Raw genomic sequence first — 21,328 nt, 5'->3', positions numbered from 1 at the left:
TGATTTGTCTGAGGACAAACCATTCACAGAGACAAACTGATATCTTTCTGACAGATGAGATCTCAACCAGGCCAGAACTTATCCGTGTAGACCAATTTGGGTTTCCAATCTCTCCAAAAGAATGTGGTGATTGATGGTATCAAAAGCAGCACTAAGGTCTAGGAGCACGAGAATAGATGCAGATCCTCGGTCTAATGCCATTAAAATGTCATTTACCACCTTCACAAGTGCACAACCAGACTGAAGCATTTAATGTACATTGTTTGTCTTGAGGAAGGCAGTGAGTTGCTGCGTAACAGCCTTTTCTACATTTTTTGAGAGGAATGGAAGATTCGATATAGGCCGATTTAGTTTTTTATATTTTCTGGGTCAACGTTTGGCTTTTTCAAGAGAGGCTTTATTACTGCCACTTTTGGTGAGTTTGATACACATCCGTTGGATAGAGAGCCGTTTATTATGTTATATGTTATTATGTTATTATATTATTATTATTTGGATCAAGGGAAAGATGAACGGAGCAAAGTACAAAGAAATCTTGGAAGGTTCACCTTCCAACAGGACAATGAACCTAAGCATAAAGCCAAGACAATTCAGGAGTGGCTTCCTGGACAAGTCTCTAAATGTCCTTAAGTGGCCCGAACTTGTTCTCAATCGAACATCTCTGGAGAGACCTGAAAATAGCTGTGCAGCAATGCTCCCCATCCAACCTGACAGAGCTTGAGGCGGTGCATGGACTGCCCAAATATGGCAAATAAAAGTTACTCCCCGTTCACATCCATAAACTGACCTTGTGTGCACCCTAAAAATATATTTAGCAGCCTTCACAGATCTGGGTTGTGTGCTGCTGTCGAGTGGATATTGTCCCGGTAGAAGGTGAGCACATACTGGGGCTCATTAAATGTGTGGCTCGCCCCTTGGAAAGCATTCCTCAATTTAGCCGGGTGTATCAGGCCAATCTAACTCCTGCCTTGTGAAGGTGGGCTTTCACATATTTGTATGCAGTTCTGCGTCTTGCAAGGTCTGCCGAGTAATCTGGGAAGATATGGATCCGCTTGCCATTGTAGTTCAGCTGTCCTCTTTTTGGACTGGAAGTAATTTTGGCAGACCAGCATTTCTCTGGTAGGGCTACCAGGCTTGGGTTTTGCCCGCTAGAGTGTGATGCGCCCTGTCGTTGACTGGGGGCCTGTCAAACGTCTCTCTGCCGAGGACGTCTTGCAGGAAAGAGGCCCTTCCGTCCCTTCTGGGATTCCTTCCACACTTATGTTCTGTCTCCAGGAACGGCTTTTCTGTTCATCTAGACTAACCTTTAGCTTCACATTCTCGGAGGTAAGCTCGTCGTTTTTGGTCTCCAATTTGGTAATCTGCCTATCGATGTCGGTCAACGATGTTTCCATATCTTTTATTTTTGGGGTTTGTGTCTCCTATAGAGGTTTGTAGTGTCATTATAGTTGACTGGACTTCTGTCATAATTTCAGCTCATAGGCTTGACACAGGGAACGAAGTTCGGTCATGAAATCAGAGCATAGTGTAGCCATTTCTGCGCGGATGGTGACTAGCATCTCCATAACGTTAGCATCCGTCATCTTGTTGATAGTCTTCGTCATGTCTTCTTGTTTACCGTTTTGTCTCGTTTTCCCGGTTCCAGACATAACCAAGTATGCCACCCAAATGTTGCTAGATCCAGTAGATCCAAAAGGTTAAAACATAAAAGTATCAACCCTCAGTGGAGAGGCCTCGGAACATGTCTGTTCGTAGCCATGTTGAAACCGCACTCTATCGATGGCAATTTGAATGCACAGGGATACCGTGACAAGATCCTGAGGCCCATTGCCGTGCCATTCATCCACCGACATCACCTCCTGTTTCATGACAATGCACAGCCCCATGTCACAAGGATCTGTCACAATTTCTGGAAGCTTAAAATGTCTGTTCTTCCATGGTCTGCATACTCACCAGGCATGTCACCCATTGAGCATGTTTGGAGTGCTCTGGGTCGACATGTACGCCAGCGTATTTCAGTTCCAGACAATATCCAGCAACTACATAGAGCCATTGAAAACTAGTGGGATGATTATATGACGTTGGAAAATGACACGTCACTTTCATGACTCCAACCTCAATTTGATGTAGTTTATTGTGTACGGTACATGTCCATGCACAGGATATAATTCCTCTCATCATTCTATGTCGGGCTAGGACTATGCACATTCTGACCCCACGTCGATAGTTTCTCTTCTCATGATCGACACAATTACTAAGGATGTCAGGGCAACGGAAAAAGAGCTTCTACACACTTCACATGGAGTCAAGGCAATCCTCTCTCTGCCCCAGCATGCATTTTCAAGTTGATGGGGAGAGGGTTATTGTGTTTAATGTGCTTGTGAGTGTAGTGTAATCCAGTACAAAACATTACACCCCCAATTGTGTTTCAGGTTTTTTCACCCTGTTTCATCAGTCTTTCTTGTAGTCATGTAAAAGCACCTATTATCATTAAAACAACCATAATTGGAGTGCTCCTATTTGTGGGCAAACGAAGAAGCATCCATTTGACAAACTGCAGAGACAGAGGAAGTGGTTTTCATTGCTGATTGAGAACTTTTCTGAGTCTTGGGAGCAAAGACTAACACCCATCTACTGAGGATGATTAGTGAGTTCAGAACAAATCAAATCAAATTTATTTATATAGCCCTTCGTACATCAGCTGATATCTCAAAGTGCTGTACAGAAACCCAGCCTAAAACCCCAAACAGCAAGCAATGCAGGTGTAGAAGCACGGTGGTTAGGAAAAACTCCCTAGAAAGGCCAAAAACTAGGAAGAAACCTAGAGAGGAACCAGACTATGTGGGGCGGCCAGTCCTCTTCTGGCTGTGCCGGGTAGAGATTATAACAGAACATGGCCAAGATGTTCAAATGTTCATAAATGACCAGCATGGTCGAATAATAATAAGGCAGAACAGTTGAAACTGGAGCAGCAGCACGGCCAGGTGGACTGGGGACAGCAAGGAGTCATCATGTCAGGTAGTCCTGGGGCATGGTCCTAGGGCTCAGGTCCTCCGAATGAGAGAAAGAAAGAGAATTAGAGAGAGCATATGTGGGGTGGCCAGTCCTCTTCCGGCTGTGCCGGGTGGAGATTATAACAGAACATGGCCAAGATGTTCAAATGTTCATAAATGACCAGCATGGTCAAATAATAATAAGGTAGAACAGTTGAAACTGGAGCAGCAGCACGGCCAGGTGGACTGGTGACAGCAAGGAGTCATCATGTCAGGTAGTCCTGGGGCATGGTCCAAGGGCTCAGGTCCTCAGAGAGAGAGAAGGAGAGAAGGAGAGAATTAGAGAACGCATACTTAGATTCACACAGGACACCGAATTGGACATGAGAAGTACTCCAGATATAACAAACTTACCCCAGCCCCCCGACACATAAACTACTGCAGCATAAATACTGGAGGCTGAGACAGGAGGGGTCAGGAGACACTGTGGCCCCATCCGAGGACACCCCCGAACAGGGCCAAACAGGAAGGATATAAACCCACCCACTTTGCCAAAGCACAGCCCCCACAACACTGGAGGGATATCTTCAACCACCAACTTACCATCCTGAGGCAAAGCTGAGTATAGCCCGCAAAGATCTCCGCCATGGCACAACCCAAGGGGGGTGCCAACCCAGACAGGATGACCACGTCAGTGAATCAACCCACTCAGGTGACGCACCACTTCTAGGGACGGCATGAGAGAGCCCCAGTAAGCCAGTGACTCAGCCCCTGTAATAGGGTTAGAGGCAGAGAATCCCAGTGGAAAGAGGGGAACCGGCCAGGCAGAGACAGCAAGGGTGGTTCGTTGCTCCAGAGCCTTTCCGTTCACCTTCCCACTCCTGGGCCAGACTACACTCAATCATATGACCCACTGAAGAGATGAGTCTTCAGTATAGACTTAAAGGTTGAGACCGAGTTTGCGTCTCTCACATGGGTCGGCAGACCGTTCCATAAAAATTGAGCTCTATAGGAGAAAGCCCTGCCTCCAGCTGTTTGCTAAGAAATTCTAGGGACAATTAGGAGGCCTGCGTCTTGTGACCATAGCGTACATGTAGGTATGTACGGCAGGACCAAATCAGAGAGATAGGTAGGAGCAAGCCCATGTAATGCTTTGTAGGTTAGCAGTAAAACCTTGAAATCAGCCCTTGCTTTGACAGGAAGCCAGTGTAGGGAGGCTAGCACTGGAGTAATATGATCAAATTTTTTGGTTCTAGTCAGGATTCTAGCAGCCGTATATAGCACTAACTGAAGTATATTTAGTGCTTTATCCAGGTAACCGGAAAGTAGAGCATTGCAGTAGTCTAACCTAGAAGTGACAAGAGCATGGATTAATTTTTCTGCATCATTTTTGGACAGAAAGTTTCTGATTTTTGCAATGTTACATAGATGGAAAAAAGTTGTCCTTGAAATGGTCTTGATATGTTCTTCAAAAGAAAGATCAGGGTCCAGAGTAACGCCAAGGTCCTTCACAGTTTTATTTGAGACGACTGTACAACCATTAAGATTAATTGTCAGATTCAACAGAAGATCTCTTTGTTTCTTGGGACCTAGAACAAGCATCTCTGTTTTGTCCGAGTTTAAAAGTAGAAAGTTTGCAGCCATCCACTTCCTTATGTCTGAAACACATGCTTCTAGCAAGGGCAAATTTGGGGCTTCACCATGTTTCATTGAAATGTACAGCTGTGTGTCATCTGCATAGCAGTGAAAGTTAATATTATGTTTTCGAATAACATCCCCAAGAGGTAAAATATATAGTGAAAACAATAGTGGTCCTAAAACGGAACCTTGAGGAACACCGAAATTTACAGTTGATTTGTCAGAGGACAAACCATTTACAGAGACAAACTGATATCTTTCTGACAGATGAGATCTCAACCAGGCCAGAACTTATCCGTGTAGACCAATTTGGGTTTCCAATCTCTCCAAAAGAATGTGGTGATCGATGGTATCAAAAGCAGCACTAAGGTCTAGGAGCACGAGGACAGATGCAGAGCCTCGGTCCGATGCCATTAAAATGTCGTTTACCACCTTCACAAGTGCCGTCTCAGTGCTATGATGGGGTCTAAAACCAGACTGAAGCATTTTGTATACATTGTTTGTCTTCAGGAAAGCAGTGAGTTGCTGCGCAACAGCCTTTTCTAAAATTTTTGAGAGGAATGGAAGATTCGATATAGGCCGATAGTTTTTTATATTTTCTCGGTCAAGGTTTGGCTTTTTCAAGAGAGACTTTATTACTGCCACTTTTAGTGAGTTTGGTACACATCCGGTGGATAGAGAGCCGTTTATTATGTTCAACATAGGAGGGCCAAGCACAGGAAGCAGCTCTTTCAGTAGTTTAGTTGGAATAGGGTCCAGTATGCAGCTTGAAGGTTTAGAGGCCATGATTATTTTCATCATTGTGTCAAGAGATATAGTACTAAAACACTTGAGCGTCTCTCTTGATCCTAGGTCCTGGCAGAGTTGTGCAGACTCAGGACAACTGAGCTTTGAAGGAATACGCAGATTTAAGGAGGAGTCTGTAATTTGCTTTCTAATAATCATAATTTTTTCCTCAAAGAAGTTCATGAATTTATCACTGCTAAAGTGAAAGTCATCCTCTCTTGGGGAATGCTGCTTTTTAGTTAGTTTTGCGACAGTTTCAAAAAGGAATTTCGGATTGTTCTTATTTTCCTCAATTAAGTTAGAAAAATAGGATGATCGAGCAGCAGTAAGGGCTCTTCGGTACTGCACGGTACTGTCTTTCCAAGCTAGTCGGAAGACTTCCAGTTTGGTGTAGCGCCATTTCCGTTCCAATTTTCTGGAAGCTTGCTTCAGAGCTCGGGTATTTTCTGTGTACCAGGGAGCTAGTTTCTTATGAGAAATGTTTTTAGTTTTTAGGGGTGCAACTGCATCTAGGGTATTGCGCAAGGTTAAATTGAGTTCCTCAGTTAGGTGGTTGACTGATTTTTGTCCTCTGGCGTCATTGGATAGACAGAGGGAATCTGGAAGGACATCAAGGAATCTTTGTGTTGTCTGTGAATTTATAGCACGACTTTTGATGTTCCTTGGTTGGGGTCTGAGCAGATTATTTGTTGCAGTTGCAAACGTAATAAAATGGTGGTCCGATAGTCCAGGATTATGAGGAAAAACATTAAGATCCACAAAATTTTTCCATGGGACAAAACTTGTTCCAGCGTATGACTGTGACAGTGAGTGGGTCCAGAGACATGTTGGACAAAACCCACTGAGTCGATGATGGCTCCGAAAGCCTTTTGGAGTGGGTCTGTGGACATTTCCATGTGAATATTAAAGTCACCAAAGATTAGAATATTATCTGCTATGACTACAAGGTCCGATAGGAATTCAGGGAACTCAGTGAGGAACGCTGTATATGGCCCAGGAGGCCTGTAAACAGTAGCTATAAAAAGTGATTGAGTAGGCTGCATAGATTTCATGACTAGAAGCTCAAAAGATGAAAACATCATTTTTTTTTTGTAAATTGAAATTTGCTGTCGTAAATGTTAGCAACACCTCCGCCTTTGCGGGATGCACGGGGGAATATGGTCACTAGTGTAGCCAGGAGGTGAGGCCTCATTTAACACAGTAAATTCATCAGGCTTAAGCCATGTTTTAGTCAGGCCAATCACATCAAGATTATGATCAGTGATTAGTTCATTGACTATAATTGCCTCTGAAGTAAGGGATCTAACATTAAGTAGCCCTATATTGAGATGTGAGGTATCATTATCTCTTTCAATAATGACAGGAATGGAGGTGGTCTTTATCCTAGTGAGATTGCTAAGGCGAACACCGCCATGTTTAGTTTTGCCCAACCTAGGTCGAGGCACAGACACGGTCTCAATGGTGATAGCTGAGCTGACTACACTGACTGTGCTAGTGGCAGACTCCACTATGCTGGCAGGCTGGCTAACAGCCTGCTGCCTGGCCTGCACCCTATTTCATTGTGGAGCTAGAGGAGTTAGAGCCCTGTCTATGTTGGTAGATAAGATGAGAGCACCCCTCCAGCTTGGATGGAGTCCGTCACTCCTCAGCAGGTCAGGCTTGGTCCTGTTTGTGGGTGAGTCCCAGAAAGAGTGCCAATTATCTACAAATTCTAACTTTTGGGAGGGGCAGAAAACAGTTTTCAACCAGCGATTGAGTTGTGAGACTGCTGTAGAGCTCATCACTCCCCCTAACTGGGAGGGGGCCAGAGACATTTACTCGATGCCGACACATCTTTCTAGCTGATTTACACGCAGAAGCTATGTTGCGCTTGGTGATCTCTGACTGTTTCATCCTAACATCGTTGGTGCCGACGTGGATAACAATATCTCTATACTCTCTACACTCGCCAGTTTTAGCTTTAGCCAGCACCATCTTCAGATTAGCCTTAATGTTGGTAGCCCTGCCCCCCGGTAAACAGTGTATGATCGCTGGATGATTCGTTTTAAGTCTAATACTGCGGGTAATGGAGTCGCCAATGACTAGAGTTTTCAATTTGTCAGAGCTAATGGTGGGAAGCTTCGGCGTCTCAGACCCCGTAACGGGAGGAGTAAAGACCAGAGAAGACTCGGCCTCTGACTCCGGCTCGCTGCTTAATGGGGAAAACCGGTTGAAAGTTTCTGTCGGCTGAATGTGCGACACCGGTTGAGCGTTCCTACAGCATTTCCTTCCAGAAATCGTGAGAAAGTTGTCCGGCTGCGGGGACTGTGCCAGGGGATTTATACTACTATCTGTACTTACTGGTGGCACAGACGCTGTTTCATCCTTTCCTACACTGAAATGACCCTTGCCTAACGATTGCGTCTGAAGCTGGGCCTGTAGCACAGCTATCCTCGCCGTAAGGAGAGTACAGCGACTGCAATTAGAAGGCATCATGTTAATGTTACTACTGAGCTTCGGCTGTTGGAGGTCCTGACAAATCGTGTCCAGATAAAGCGACCCGAGTGAAAAAGTTGGGGGGGGGGAAATATATATATATAAACAGTAATTAAAGTGTAAAAACCGTAAAGTTGTCAGGTAGCAAAATAGGTTGGCAACAAAACGCACAGCACAGCAACTCGAAAACAAGTCTGCAAGTTGTGACCGGAAATGACTTGCAATCCAAGCCCTGAAGTAACTCTCTCAGACACTCTTCAGTCCTACGCATAAAAAAAGCCCATTCCATAGTTAGTTTTGCGACAGTTTCAAAAAGGAATTTCGGATTGTTCTTATTTTCCTCAATTAAGTTAGAAAAATAGGATGATCGAGCAGCAGTAAGGGCTCTTCGGTACTGCACGGTACTGTCTTTCCAAGCTAGTCGGAAGACTTCCAGTTTGGTGTAGCGCCATTTCCGTTCCAATTTTCTGGAAGCTTGCTTCAGAGCTCGGGTATTTTCTGTGTACCAGGGAGCTAGTTTCTTATGAGAAATGTTTTTAGTTTTTAGGGGTGCAACTGCATCTAGGGTATTGCGCAAGGTTAAATTGAGTTCCTCAGTTAGGTGGTTGACTGATTTTTGTCCTCTGGCGTCATTGGATAGACAGAGGGAATCTGGAAGGACATCAAGGAATCTTTGTGTTGTCTGTGAATTTATAGCACGACTTTTGATGTTCCTTGGTTGGGGTCTGAGCAGATTATTTGTTGCAGTTGCAAACGTAATAAAATGGTGGTCCGATAGTCCAGGATTATGAGGAAAAACATTAAGATCCACAAAATTTTTCCATGGGACAAAACTTGTTCCAGCGTATGACTGTGACAGTGAGTGGGTCCAGAGACATGTTGGACAAAACCCACTGAGTCGATGATGGCTCCGAAAGCCTTTTGGAGTGGGTCTGTGGACATTTCCATGTGAATATTAAAGTCACCAAAGATTAGAATATTATCTGCTATGACTACAAGGTCCGATAGGAATTCAGGGAACTCAGTGAGGAACGCTGTATATGGCCCAGGAGGCCTGTAAACAGTAGCTATAAAAAGTGATTGAGTAGGCTGCATAGATTTCATGACTAGAAGCTCAAAAGATGAAAACATCATTTTTTTTTTGTAAATTGAAATTTGCTGTCGTAAATGTTAGCAACACCTCCGCCTTTGCGGGATGCACGGGGGAATATGGTCACTAGTGTAGCCAGGAGGTGAGGCCTCATTTAACACAGTAAATTCATCAGGCTTAAGCCATGTTTTAGTCAGGCCAATCACATCAAGATTATGATCAGTGATTAGTTCATTGACTATAATTGCCTCTGAAGTAAGGGATCTAACATTAAGTAGCCCTATATTGAGATGTGAGGTATCATTATCTCTTTCAATAATGACAGGAATGGAGGTGGTCTTTATCCTAGTGAGATTGCTAAGGCGAACACCGCCATGTTTAGTTTTGCCCAACCTAGGTCGAGGCACAGACACGGTCTCAATGGTGATAGCTGAGCTGACTACACTGACTGTGCTAGTGGCAGACTCCACTATGCTGGCAGGCTGGCTAACAGCCTGCTGCCTGGCCTGCACCCTATTTCATTGTGGAGCTAGAGGAGTTAGAGCCCTGTCTATGTTGGTAGATAAGATGAGAGCACCCCTCCAGCTTGGATGGAGTCCGTCACTCCTCAGCAGGTCAGGCTTGGTCCTGTTTGTGGGTGAGTCCCAGAAAGAGTGCCAATTATCTACAAATTCTAACTTTTGGGAGGGGCAGAAAACAGTTTTCAACCAGCGATTGAGTTGTGAGACTGCTGTAGAGCTCATCACTCCCCCTAACTGGGAGGGGGCCAGAGACATTTACTCGATGCCGACACATCTTTCTAGCTGATTTACACGCAGAAGCTATGTTGCGCTTGGTGATCTCTGACTGTTTCATCCTAACATCGTTGGTGCCGACGTGGATAACAATATCTCTATACTCTCTACACTCGCCAGTTTTAGCTTTAGCCAGCACCATCTTCAGATTAGCCTTAATGTTGGTAGCCCTGCCCCCCGGTAAACAGTGTATGATCGCTGGATGATTCGTTTTAAGTCTAATACTGCGGGTAATGGAGTCGCCAATGACTAGAGTTTTCAATTTGTCAGAGCTAATGGTGGGAAGCTTCGGCGTCTCAGACCCCGTAACGGGAGGAGTAAAGACCAGAGAAGACTCGGCCTCTGACTCCGGCTCGCTGCTTAATGGGGAAAACCGGTTGAAAGTTTCTGTCGGCTGAATGTGCGACACCGGTTGAGCGTTCCTACAGCATTTCCTTCCAGAAATCGTGAGAAAGTTGTCCGGCTGCGGGGACTGTGCCAGGGGATTTATACTACTATCTGTACTTACTGGTGGCACAGACGCTGTTTCATCCTTTCCTACACTGAAATGACCCTTGCCTAACGATTGCGTCTGAAGCTGGGCCTGTAGCACAGCTATCCTCGCCGTAAGGAGAGTACAGCGACTGCAATTAGAAGGCATCATGTTAATGTTACTACTGAGCTTCGGCTGTTGGAGGTCCTGACAAATCGTGTCCAGATAAAGCGACCCGAGTGAAAAAGTTGGGGGGGGGGGGGAAATATATATATATAAACAGTAATTAAAGTGTAAAAACCGTAAAGTTGTCAGGTAGCAAAATAGGTTGGCAACAAAACGCACAGCACAGCAACTCGAAAACAAGTCTGCAAGTTGTGACCGGAAATGACTTGCAATCCAAGCCCTGAAGTAACTCTCTCAGACACTCTTCAGTCCTACGCATAAAAAAAAGCCCATTCCATAGTTAGTTTTGCGACAGTTTCAAAAAGGAATTTCGGATTGTTCTTATTTTCCTCAATTAAGTTAGAAAAATAGGATGATCGAGCAGCAGTAAGGGCTCTTCGGTACTGCACGGTACTGTCTTTCCAAGCTAGTCGGAAGACTTCCAGTTTGGTGTAGCGCCATTTCCGTTCCAATTTTCTGGAAGCTTGCTTCAGAGCTCGGGTATTTTCTGTGTACCAGGGAGCTAGTTTCTTATGAGAAATGTTTTTAGTTTTTAGGGGTGCAACTGCATCTAGGGTATTGCGCAAGGTTAAATTGAGTTCCTCAGTTAGGTGGTTGACTGATTTTTGTCCTCTGGCGTCATTGGATAGACAGAGGGAATCTGGAAGGACATCAAGGAATCTTTGTGTTGTCTGTGAATTTATAGCACGACTTTTGATGTTCCTTGGTTGGGGTCTGAGCAGATTATTTGTTGCAGTTGCAAACGTAATAAAATGGTGGTCCGATAGTCCAGGATTATGAGGAAAAACATTAAGATCCACAAAATTTTTCCATGGGACAAAACTTGTTCCAGCGTATGACTGTGACAGTGAGTGGGTCCAGAGACATGTTGGACAAAACCCACTGAGTCGATGATGGCTCCGAAAGCCTTTTGGAGTGGGTCTGTGGACATTTCCATGTGAATATTAAAGTCACCAAAGATTAGAATATTATCTGCTATGACTACAAGGTCCGATAGGAATTCAGGGAACTCAGTGAGGAACGCTGTATATGGCCCAGGAGGCCTGTAAACAGTAGCTATAAAAAGTGATTGAGTAGGCTGCATAGATTTCATGACTAGAAGCTCAAAAGATGAAAACATCATTTTTTTTTTGTAAATTGAAATTTGCTGTCGTAAATGTTAGCAACACCTCCGCCTTTGCGGGATGCACGGGGGAATATGGTCACTAGTGTAGCCAGGAGGTGAGGCCTCATTTAACACAGTAAATTCATCAGGCTTAAGCCATGTTTTAGTCAGGCCAATCACATCAAGATTATGATCAGTGATTAGTTCATTGACTATAATTGCCTCTGAAGTAAGGGATCTAACATTAAGTAGCCCTATATTGAGATGTGAGGTATCATTATCTCTTTCAATAATGACAGGAATGGAGGTGGTCTTTATCCTAGTGAGATTGCTAAGGCGAACACCGCCATGTTTAGTTTTGCCCAACCTAGGTCGAGGCACAGACACGGTCTCAATGGTGATAGCTGAGCTGACTACACTGACTGTGCTAGTGGCAGACTCCACTATGCTGGCAGGCTGGCTAACAGCCTGCTGCCTGGCCTGCACCCTATTTCATTGTGGAGCTAGAGGAGTTAGAGCCCTGTCTATGTTGGTAGATAAGATGAGAGCACCCCTCCAGCTTGGATGGAGTCCGTCACTCCTCAGCAGGTCAGGCTTGGTCCTGTTTGTGGGTGAGTCCCAGAAAGAGTGCCAATTATCTACAAATTCTAACTTTTGGGAGGGGCAGAAAACAGTTTTCAACCAGCGATTGAGTTGTGAGACTGCTGTAGAGCTCATCACTCCCCTAACTGGGAGGGGGCCAGAGACATTTACTCGATGCCGACACATCTTTCTAGCTGATTTACACGCAGAAGCTATGTTGCGCTTGGTGATCTCTGACTGTTTCATCCTAACATCGTTGGTGCCGACGTGGATAACAATATCTCTATACTCTCTACACTCGCCAGTTTTAGCTTTAGCCAGCACCATCTTCAGATTAGCCTTAATGTTGGTAGCCCTGCCCCGGTAAACAGTGTATGATCGCTGGATGATTCGTTTTAAGTCTAATACTGCGGGTAATGGAGTCGCCAATGACTAGAGTTTTCAATTTGTCAGAGCTAATGGTGGGAAGCTTCGGCGTCTCAGACCCCGTAACGGGAGGAGTAAAGACCAGAGAAGACTCGGCCTCTGACTCCGGCTCGCTGCTTAATGGGGAAAACCGGTTGAAAGTTTCTGTCGGCTGAATGTGCGACACCGGTTGAGCGTTCCTACAGCATTTCCTTCCAGAAATCGTGAGAAAGTTGTCCGGCTGCGGGGACTGTGCCAGGGGATTTATACTACTATCTGTACTTACTGGTGGCACAGACGCTGTTTCATCCTTTCCTACACTGAAATGACCCTTGCCTAACGATTGCGTCTGAAGCTGGGCCTGTAGCACAGCTATCCTCGCCGTAAGGAGAGTACAGCGACTGCAATTAGAAGGCATCATGTTAATGTTACTACTGAGCTTCGGCTGTTGGAGGTCCTGACAAATCGTGTCCAGATAAAGCGACCCGAGTGAAAAAGTTGGGGGGGGGGAAATATATATATATAAACAGTAATTAAAGTGTAAAAACCGTAAAGTTGTCAGGTAGCAAAATAGGTTGGCAACAAAACGCACAGCACAGCAACTCGAAAACAAGTCTGCAAGTTGTGACCGGAAATGACTTGCAATCCAAGCCCTGAAGTAACTCTCTCAGACACTCTTCAGTCCTACGCATAAAAAAGCCCATTCCATCACAACAGACACCTGACCAGGAGATTGAACTCCAAGAGAAGAACATCATTTAAAAAAAAGATGAAAGGAAGCTAACTGCTAAGGCAGCTCCAGCCATCAGTCCTGTCCAGACCAATCATAACAGAAAAAGAAAAGGGTGTAGAACACACGACAGCCGTCGATAAGATCATCTGCATTTTTTAAAAGGTATCCCGGGCGCTGCGAGACCTCCCCGGTTCTTTTTCATCTGCCTGTGTTTAATTTGTAAAGGGGAACACATTTGCTGCCTTGGTCTGTGTGTTCTAATAGGGCTGCTGCTGGGTGAGCAGAGGTGGTGGGGAACGGAACGGGGGACTTTTCCACCAACTGCAGACAGGTCTCAGAGGACTGTGAATAAGGTAATTAAGGAGAGAAAGCCGGCACTGGGGATTGTGGAAACAGGAGAAAACATCCACATGAAGGTGAGGAATCAAACAACGAGACCATTCTTGGTGTGTGCGTATGCAGATGCTTGTCACACACAAGTGCATGCACAAGTGCACAAACAAAAATACACACAAGCGCATAAGAGTGTGGACAGAAATCCTTTTGCACGTCCGTATATGAAAGGGAGGGATCTAGAGTCTGAACGTGTCGAGTGCAAAACACCAACTACACTAACACACATACATACAGAGTAAGACTTGTATGTGATTAGTGCTTAGAGATTTTTGAGGTCGGTTCAGTTTCGGTTCGACAATTAAAAAATGTTTTTTGATTTCGGTCGTGATAATGTTTTGGGACATTAAATGCACTATGCATTATGGGGTTGACTGCTGTAACAATTAATACAAGTCCCGTAATGGTAGTGACTGCCCATCGCTGCTTATCACTTATTAAACATAATTTATTCACATTACTTTACTTTAATAAAATATTTGTTGTATTTGATGACTTTATTATTTTGTTCCAAGTCATCTCATTGCACTGCTGCCTATGCTGTCTGACAAAATCCCCATTTGAGTATTTCTTCAAAGTAAATAAGGCATACTTTTATGACTACTAAATAGTAGTTGCTGCTGAATACTAACTATGAATCACTTCTTAGATTATGTATTTTCAGGCTCCTGAAGCAACTGCTTTCTATCCCTCTCGATCCTGCATTCATTGTCTCAGTCTCTGTCTGCTCCAGACAGGACAAGTTTAAGCCTGCGCGCAATGGATTACGGTCATTGTAGTTAACTACCATTTCTTTTGCACTAAACTATGTAGAATATTGGCCTGTTGGAAACTACAACTCCCTACTACATCACACAGTCCAGGCTTCATCTAATGTATCTCTACAGAAACTGCACATCAAAAAACAGAACAAAATGGAATTCAAATAATTGAACCAACCTCGGTCAATTAGTTGTTTGAAGCACTAATGTGAATACAACTGCCTCCATTAATCATGCACACTTAACCACAATTCCGTGACCATCTACAATGCACATTGCACATACAGTCAAAGAGTCATTAGAGATGGAGAGAGAGAATCTGAGCCAGTATCTCAAGGATCATCCTGATCTCTGTGACAGTTCACAGTAGATGAGACATTAAAAGAGCATATCCAGGGTTTACCCTGTATTCATTTAGCAGCAGCACTGCTAAATCAATGACACCACTGATGATAACATGTTTTCAGTGTAATTTTAAATGACTAAAACCAAAAATGAAGTATGTAGAAAATTTAAAAGAACAACTTTACCAGTCAAAAGTTTGGACATGTCTACTCATTCAAGGGTTTTTCTTAATTTTACTATTTTCTACATTGTAGAATAATAGTGAATACATCAAAACTATGAAATAACTCATATGGAATCATGTAGTAACCAAAAAAGTGTTAAAGGGGCAGCTGCATATTTTTTTAAATGATTGTGCTCGATTGAGCATGGATCACTCCCAAAAACATTTATTCATAAACTTTTTGTCAAACACTCAAATATTTGAATTGTTCTCCTAGATGCTTCTACATTTATACTTAGGAGCACATCATGTACTTGTAAAAAATGTCAGCGTAGAGCCCTGAACTATAATATGCCTTGTCCATTGCTGTTCTGGTTAGTGTTTATTGGCTTATTTCACTGTAGAGCCTCTGGTCCTGCTCACTATATCTTATCCAACCTTTCAGTTCCACCACCCACACATGTGATGACATCACCTAGTTTCAATGATGTTTCTAGAGACAATATCTCTCTCATCATCACTCAATACCTAGGTTTACCTCCACTGTATTCACATCTTACCATAGTCTGGACATTATACCTTGAAGCTATTTTATCGCCCCCAGAAACCTCCTTTTACTCTCTGTTCCAGACATTCTAGATGACCAATTCTCATAGCTTTTAGCCGTACCCTTATCCGACTCCTCTGTTCCTCTGGTGATGTAGAGGTGAATCCAGGCCCTGCAGTGCCTAGCTCCACTCCTATTCCCCAGGAGCTCTCTTTTGATGACTTCTGTAGCCTTGGTTTCATGCATGTTAACATTTTTTAACCTTTATTTAACCAGGCAAGTCAGTTAAGAACAAATTCTTATTTTCAATGACGGCCTTGGAACAGTGGGGTAACTGCCTGTTCAGGGGCAGAACGACAGATTTGTACCTTGTCAGCTCGGGGGTTTGAACTCGCAACATTCCGGTTACTAGTCCAACACTCTAACCACTAGGCTACCCTGCCGTCCCATTAGAAGCCTCCTCCCTAAGTTTGTTCTATTCACTACTTTAGCACACTCTGCCAACCCTGATGTTCAGCTATGTCTGAATCCTGGCTTAGGAAGACCACCAAACATTCTGAAATGTTCATCCCTAACTACAACATTTTCAGACGAGATAGAACTGCCAAAGGCGGCAATGTGGCAATCTACTGCAAAGATAGCCTGCATAGTTCTGTCCTACTATCCAGGTCTGTACCCAAACAATTTGAACTTCTAATTTTAAAAATCCACCTCTCTAAAAACAAGTCTCCCACCATTGACCTAAACTGGAACATGCTTACCTCCCCAGCAATCCAAAAATCTAAGCTTGATGCCCTCAATCTCACATAAATTATCAATGAACCTACCAGGTACCACCCCAAAGCCGTAAACACGGGCACCCTCATAGATATCATCCTAACTAACTTGCCCTCTAAATACACCTCTGCTGTTTTCAACCAATATCTCAGCGATCACTGCCTCATTGCCTGCATCTGTAATGAGTCAGGGGTCAAACGACCTCCACTCATCACTGTCAAACGCTCCCTGAAACACTTCAGTGAGCAGGCCTCTCTAATCAATCTGGCCGGGGTATCCTGGAAGGATATTGATCTCATCCCATCAGTATATGATGCCTGGTTATTTTTTTAAATGCCTTCCTCACCATCTTAAATAAGCATACCCCATTCCAGAAATTTAGAACCAGGAACAGATATAGCCCTTGGATCTCTCCAGACCTGACTGCCCTTAACCAACACAAAAACATCCTGTGGCGTTCTGCATTAGCATCAAACAGCCCCCGTGATATGCAACTTTTCAGGGAAACTAGAAACCAATATACACAGGCAGTTAGAAAAGCCAAGGCTAGTTTTTCAAGCAGAAATTTGCTTCCTGCAACACAAACTCAAAAAAGTTCTGGGACACTGTAAAGTCCATGGAGAATAAGAACACCTCCTCCCAGCTGCCCACTACGCTGAAGATAGGAAACACTATCACCACCGAAAAATCCACTATAATTGAGAATTTCAAGAAGCATTTTTCTATGGCTGGCTATGCTTTCCACCTGGCTACCCCTACCCCGGTCAACAGCGCTCCACCCCCTACAGCAACTCGCTCAAGCCTTCTCCATTTCTCCCAGATCCAGTCAGCTGATGTTCTGAAAGAGCTGCAAAATCTGGACCCCTACAAATCAGCCAGGCGAGACAATCTGGCCCCTTTCTTTCTAAAATTATCTGCTGAAATTGTTGCAACCCCTATTACTAGCCTGTTCAACCTCTCTTTTGTGTCGTCTGAGATTCCCAAAGATTGGAAAGCAGCTGCGGTTATCCCCCTCTTCAAAGGGGGAGACACTCTTGACCCAAACTGCTAGACCTATATCTATCCTACCCTGCCTTTCTAAGGTCTTCGAAAGCCAAGTCAACAAGCAGATTACCGACCATTTCGAATCCCACCATACCTTCTCTGCTATGCAATCTGGTTTCAGAGCTGGTCATGGGTGCACCTCAGCCACGCTCAAGGTCCTAAACGATATCTTAAGAAATAATACTGTGCAGCCGTATTCATTAACCTGGCCAAGGCTTTTGACTCTCATTCACCACATCCTTATCGACAGACTCAACAGCCTTGGTTTCTCAAATGACTGCCTCGCCTGGTTCACCAACTACTTCTCTGATAGAGTTCAGTGTGTCAAATCGGAGGGTCTGTTGTACGGTTCTCTGGCAGTCTCTCTGGGGGTGCCACAGGGTTCAATTCTTGGACCGACTCTCTTCTCTGTATACATCAATTATGTCGCTCTTGCTACTGGTGAGTCCCTGATCCACCTCTACGCAGACGACACCATTCTGTATACTTCTGGCCCTTCCTTGGACACTGTGTTAACAACCCTCCAGGCGAGCATCAATGCCATACAACTCTCCTTCCCTATGGCTTCAGGTCATCTACAAGACCCTGCTAGATAAAGTCCCCCCTTATCTTAGCTCGCTGGACACCATAGCAGCACCCACCTATAGCACGCGCTCCAGCAGGTATATCTCTCTGGTCACCCCCAAAACCAATTCCTCCTTTGGCCGCTTCTCCTTCCAGTTCTCTGCTGCCAATGACTGGAACGAACTACAAAATTCTCTGAAACTGGAAACGTTAATCTTCCTCACTGGCTTGAAGCACCAGCTGTCAAAGCAGCTCACAGATTACTGCACCTGTACATAGCTCATCTATAATTTAGCCCAAACAACTACCTCTTTCCCTACTGTATTTATTTATTTAGCTCCTTTGCACCCCATTATTTCAATCTCTACTTTGCACATTCTTCCACTGCAAATCTACCATTCCAGTGTTTTACTTGCTATATTGTATTTACTTCGCCACCATGGCCTTTTTTTGCCTTTACCTCCCTTATCTCACCTCATTTGCTCACATTGTATATAGACTTATTTTTCTACTATATTAATGACTGTATGTTTGTTTTACTCCATGTGTAACTCTGTTGTTGTATGTGTCGAACTGCTTTGCTTTATCCTCGCCAGGTCACAGTTTATGAGAAGTATATGAGTATATGAGTATATGAGTATATGAGAACTTGTTCTCAACTTGCCTACCTGGTGAAATAAAAAATAAAAATAAATAATAAGCCATATCACTCAGCATTTTGTGGCAGTGCAGGCACTTTATTGATTTGATGTTCATTTGTAGAACTGTTTATCTGTTTTAACTAATGTATCTAAATGTTTCATTTTAACAAATATTGGTTTGAAGACCAAGGTCACAAAAATTTAATTAAATTAAGTAATATAACCTATTACTTCTTACTACACTGAACAAAAATATAAATACAACATGTAAAGTGTTGGTCCCATGTTTCATGAGCTGAAATAAAAGATGCCACATATGTTTTAAGGGGAGTTTGCAGTTAGCATTCTGACTTCAGGAATGTCCACCAGAGCTGTTGCTAGAAAATGTAGTTTTCATTTCTCTACCATAACGTTGTTTTAGAGAATTTGGTAGTACATCCAACCGGCCCCATAACCGCAGACCACGTGTAACCTCGCCAGCCCAGGACCTCCTCATCCAGCTTCTTCACCTGCAGGATGGTCTGAGACCAGCGACCTAGACGGCTAGATGAAACTGTGGGTTCGCACAACCGAAGAACTTCTGCACAATCTGTCAGAAACCCTCCCAGGGAAGTTCACTGTGTGCTCGTTGTCCTCACCTGACTTCACTTTGGCGTCGTAACCCACTTCATTGGGCAAATGCTCACCTTTGAAGGCCACTTGCACGCTGGAGAAGTGTGTTCTTCACGGATGGATACTGTTTTCAACTGTACCGGGCAGGTGGCAGACAGCGTGTAGACAGCGGCCGGCTGGGATATCCTTGTCTCATCGCACACTAGCGACCCCTTCTGGCGGGCCGGGGACGCAGTGCACGCTGACCAGGTCGCTAGGTGTACGGTGTTTCCTCCGACACATTGATGCGGCTGGCTTCCGGGTTGGATGCGCGCTGTGTCAAGAAGCAGTGCGGCTAGGCTGGGTTGGGTTTCGGAGGACGCATGGCTCTCGACCTTCACCTTCACCTCTCCCGAGTATGTACGGGAGTTGCAGCAATGAGACAAGAGAGTGGACGAAATTGGGGAGAAAAGGGTGTAAAAAAAATGTTGATCTTTACTTTACAATCTGTAGAAACTATGAGATTAGAAAGGTTCAGTACTTTTGTGCAGCATCACAACACAGTTGAAAAATATATGGCAAATAGAAGTCCAATATGGATGGTGTAAAGAGATAGATTGGGAGTGGTTGAATGGAGCTGAAGGGTGGGACTAATAACAACAAGATAACAAATGTAAAACATACTGGGTCTGTAAAATGTATATATGTGCAGCACATTTGTGAAATAGCTCAGTTACAAATGTATGGCAAATAGATATCAAACTGGATGGACATCAGAAATAGAGGAAACACCTCCAATTGACTCAAATGATGTCAATTAGCCTATCTGAAGCTTCTAAAGCCTTGACATAATTTTCTGGGGCACAGTCAACTTAGTGTATGTAAACATCTGACCCACTGGAATTGTGATACAGTGAATTATAAGTGAAATAATCTGTCTGTAAACAATTGTTGGAAAAATTACTTGTGTCATGCACAAAGTAGATATCCGAGCCGACTTGCCAAAAGTATAGTTTGCTCACAAGACATCTGTGGAGTGGTTGAAAAGCAATTTTTAATGACTCCAACCTAAGTGTATGTAAACTTCCGACTTCAACTGTAGATATACACTACCGATCAGACGTTTTAGAAAACCTACTCATTCAAGGGTTTTGTTTATTTGGACTTTTCTACATTGTAGAATAATAGTGAAGACATCAAAACTATGAAATAACACACATGGAATCATGTAGTAACCATACAAGTGCTAAACAAATACACATTTATTTTATGCTTGAGTTTCTGCAAATAGCCACTCTTTGCTTGATGACCGCTTTGCACTCTCAACCAGCTTCACCTGGAATGCTTTTTCCAACCGTTTTGAAGGAGTTCCCACGTTTGCTGACCACTTGTTGGCTGCTTTTCCTTCACTCTACGGTCCAACTCATCCTAAACCATCTCAATTGCGTTGAAGTGGGGTGATTGTGAAGGCCAGGTCATCTGATACAGCACTCTCCTTCTTGGTCAAATAGCCCTTACACAGCCTGGAGGTGTGTTGGGTCATTGTCCTGTTGGAAAAGTAAATGATAGTCCCACTAAGCCCAAACAGATGGGATGGCGTATTGCTGCAGAATGCTGTGGTAGCCATGCTGGTTAAGTGTGCCTTGAATTCTAAATAAATCACAGTGTCACCAGAAAAGCACCCCCACACCATAACACATCCCCCATGCTTTTGTGTGGGAAATACATAGGCAGAGATCAGCCGTTTACCTACACCGCGTCTCATGAAGACAAGGCGGTTGGAAACGAAGATCTCCAATTTGGATTCCAGACCAAAGGACTGTTTTCCACCGGTTTAATGTCCATTGCTCGTGTTTCTTGGCCCAACCAAGTCTCTTCTTATTATTGGTGTCCTTTAGTTGTGGTGTCTTTGCAGCAATTAGACCATGAAGGCCTGATTCACGCAGTCTCCTCTGAACAGTTGATGTTGAGATGTGTCTGTTACTTGAACTCTGTGAAGCATTTATTTGAGCTGCTTTTTCTGAGGCTTGTAACTCTAATGAACTTATCCTCTGCAGCAGAGGTAACTCTGGGTCTTCCATTGTTGTGGTGGTCCTCATGAGAGCCAGTTTCATCATAACGCTTGACGGTTTTTGCGACTGCACTTGAAGGAACTTTGAAAGTTGTTGAAATGTTCCATATTCATGTTTTAAAGGAATGATGGACTGTCATTTGAGCTGTTCTTGCCATAATATGGACTTAGC

The 21,328-nt window shown here is 43.9% G+C and overlaps 1 pseudogene; it reads left to right on the top strand.

Moving 5' to 3' along the window:
* LOC135543832 (DENN domain-containing protein 1A-like) overlaps positions 1–21,328 on the top strand; it is a 161,739-nt pseudogene that overhangs the window by 15,014 nt on the left and 125,397 nt on the right.

Source organism: Oncorhynchus masou, chromosome 8, assembly GCF_036934945.1.
Source record: "Oncorhynchus masou masou isolate Uvic2021 chromosome 8, UVic_Omas_1.1, whole genome shotgun sequence".
Classification (NCBI taxonomy): Eukaryota; Metazoa; Chordata; class Actinopteri; order Salmoniformes; family Salmonidae; genus Oncorhynchus; species Oncorhynchus masou.
The sequence above is the reverse complement of the archived record's forward strand: the minus strand, read 5'-3'. Positions and strand labels throughout refer to the sequence as shown.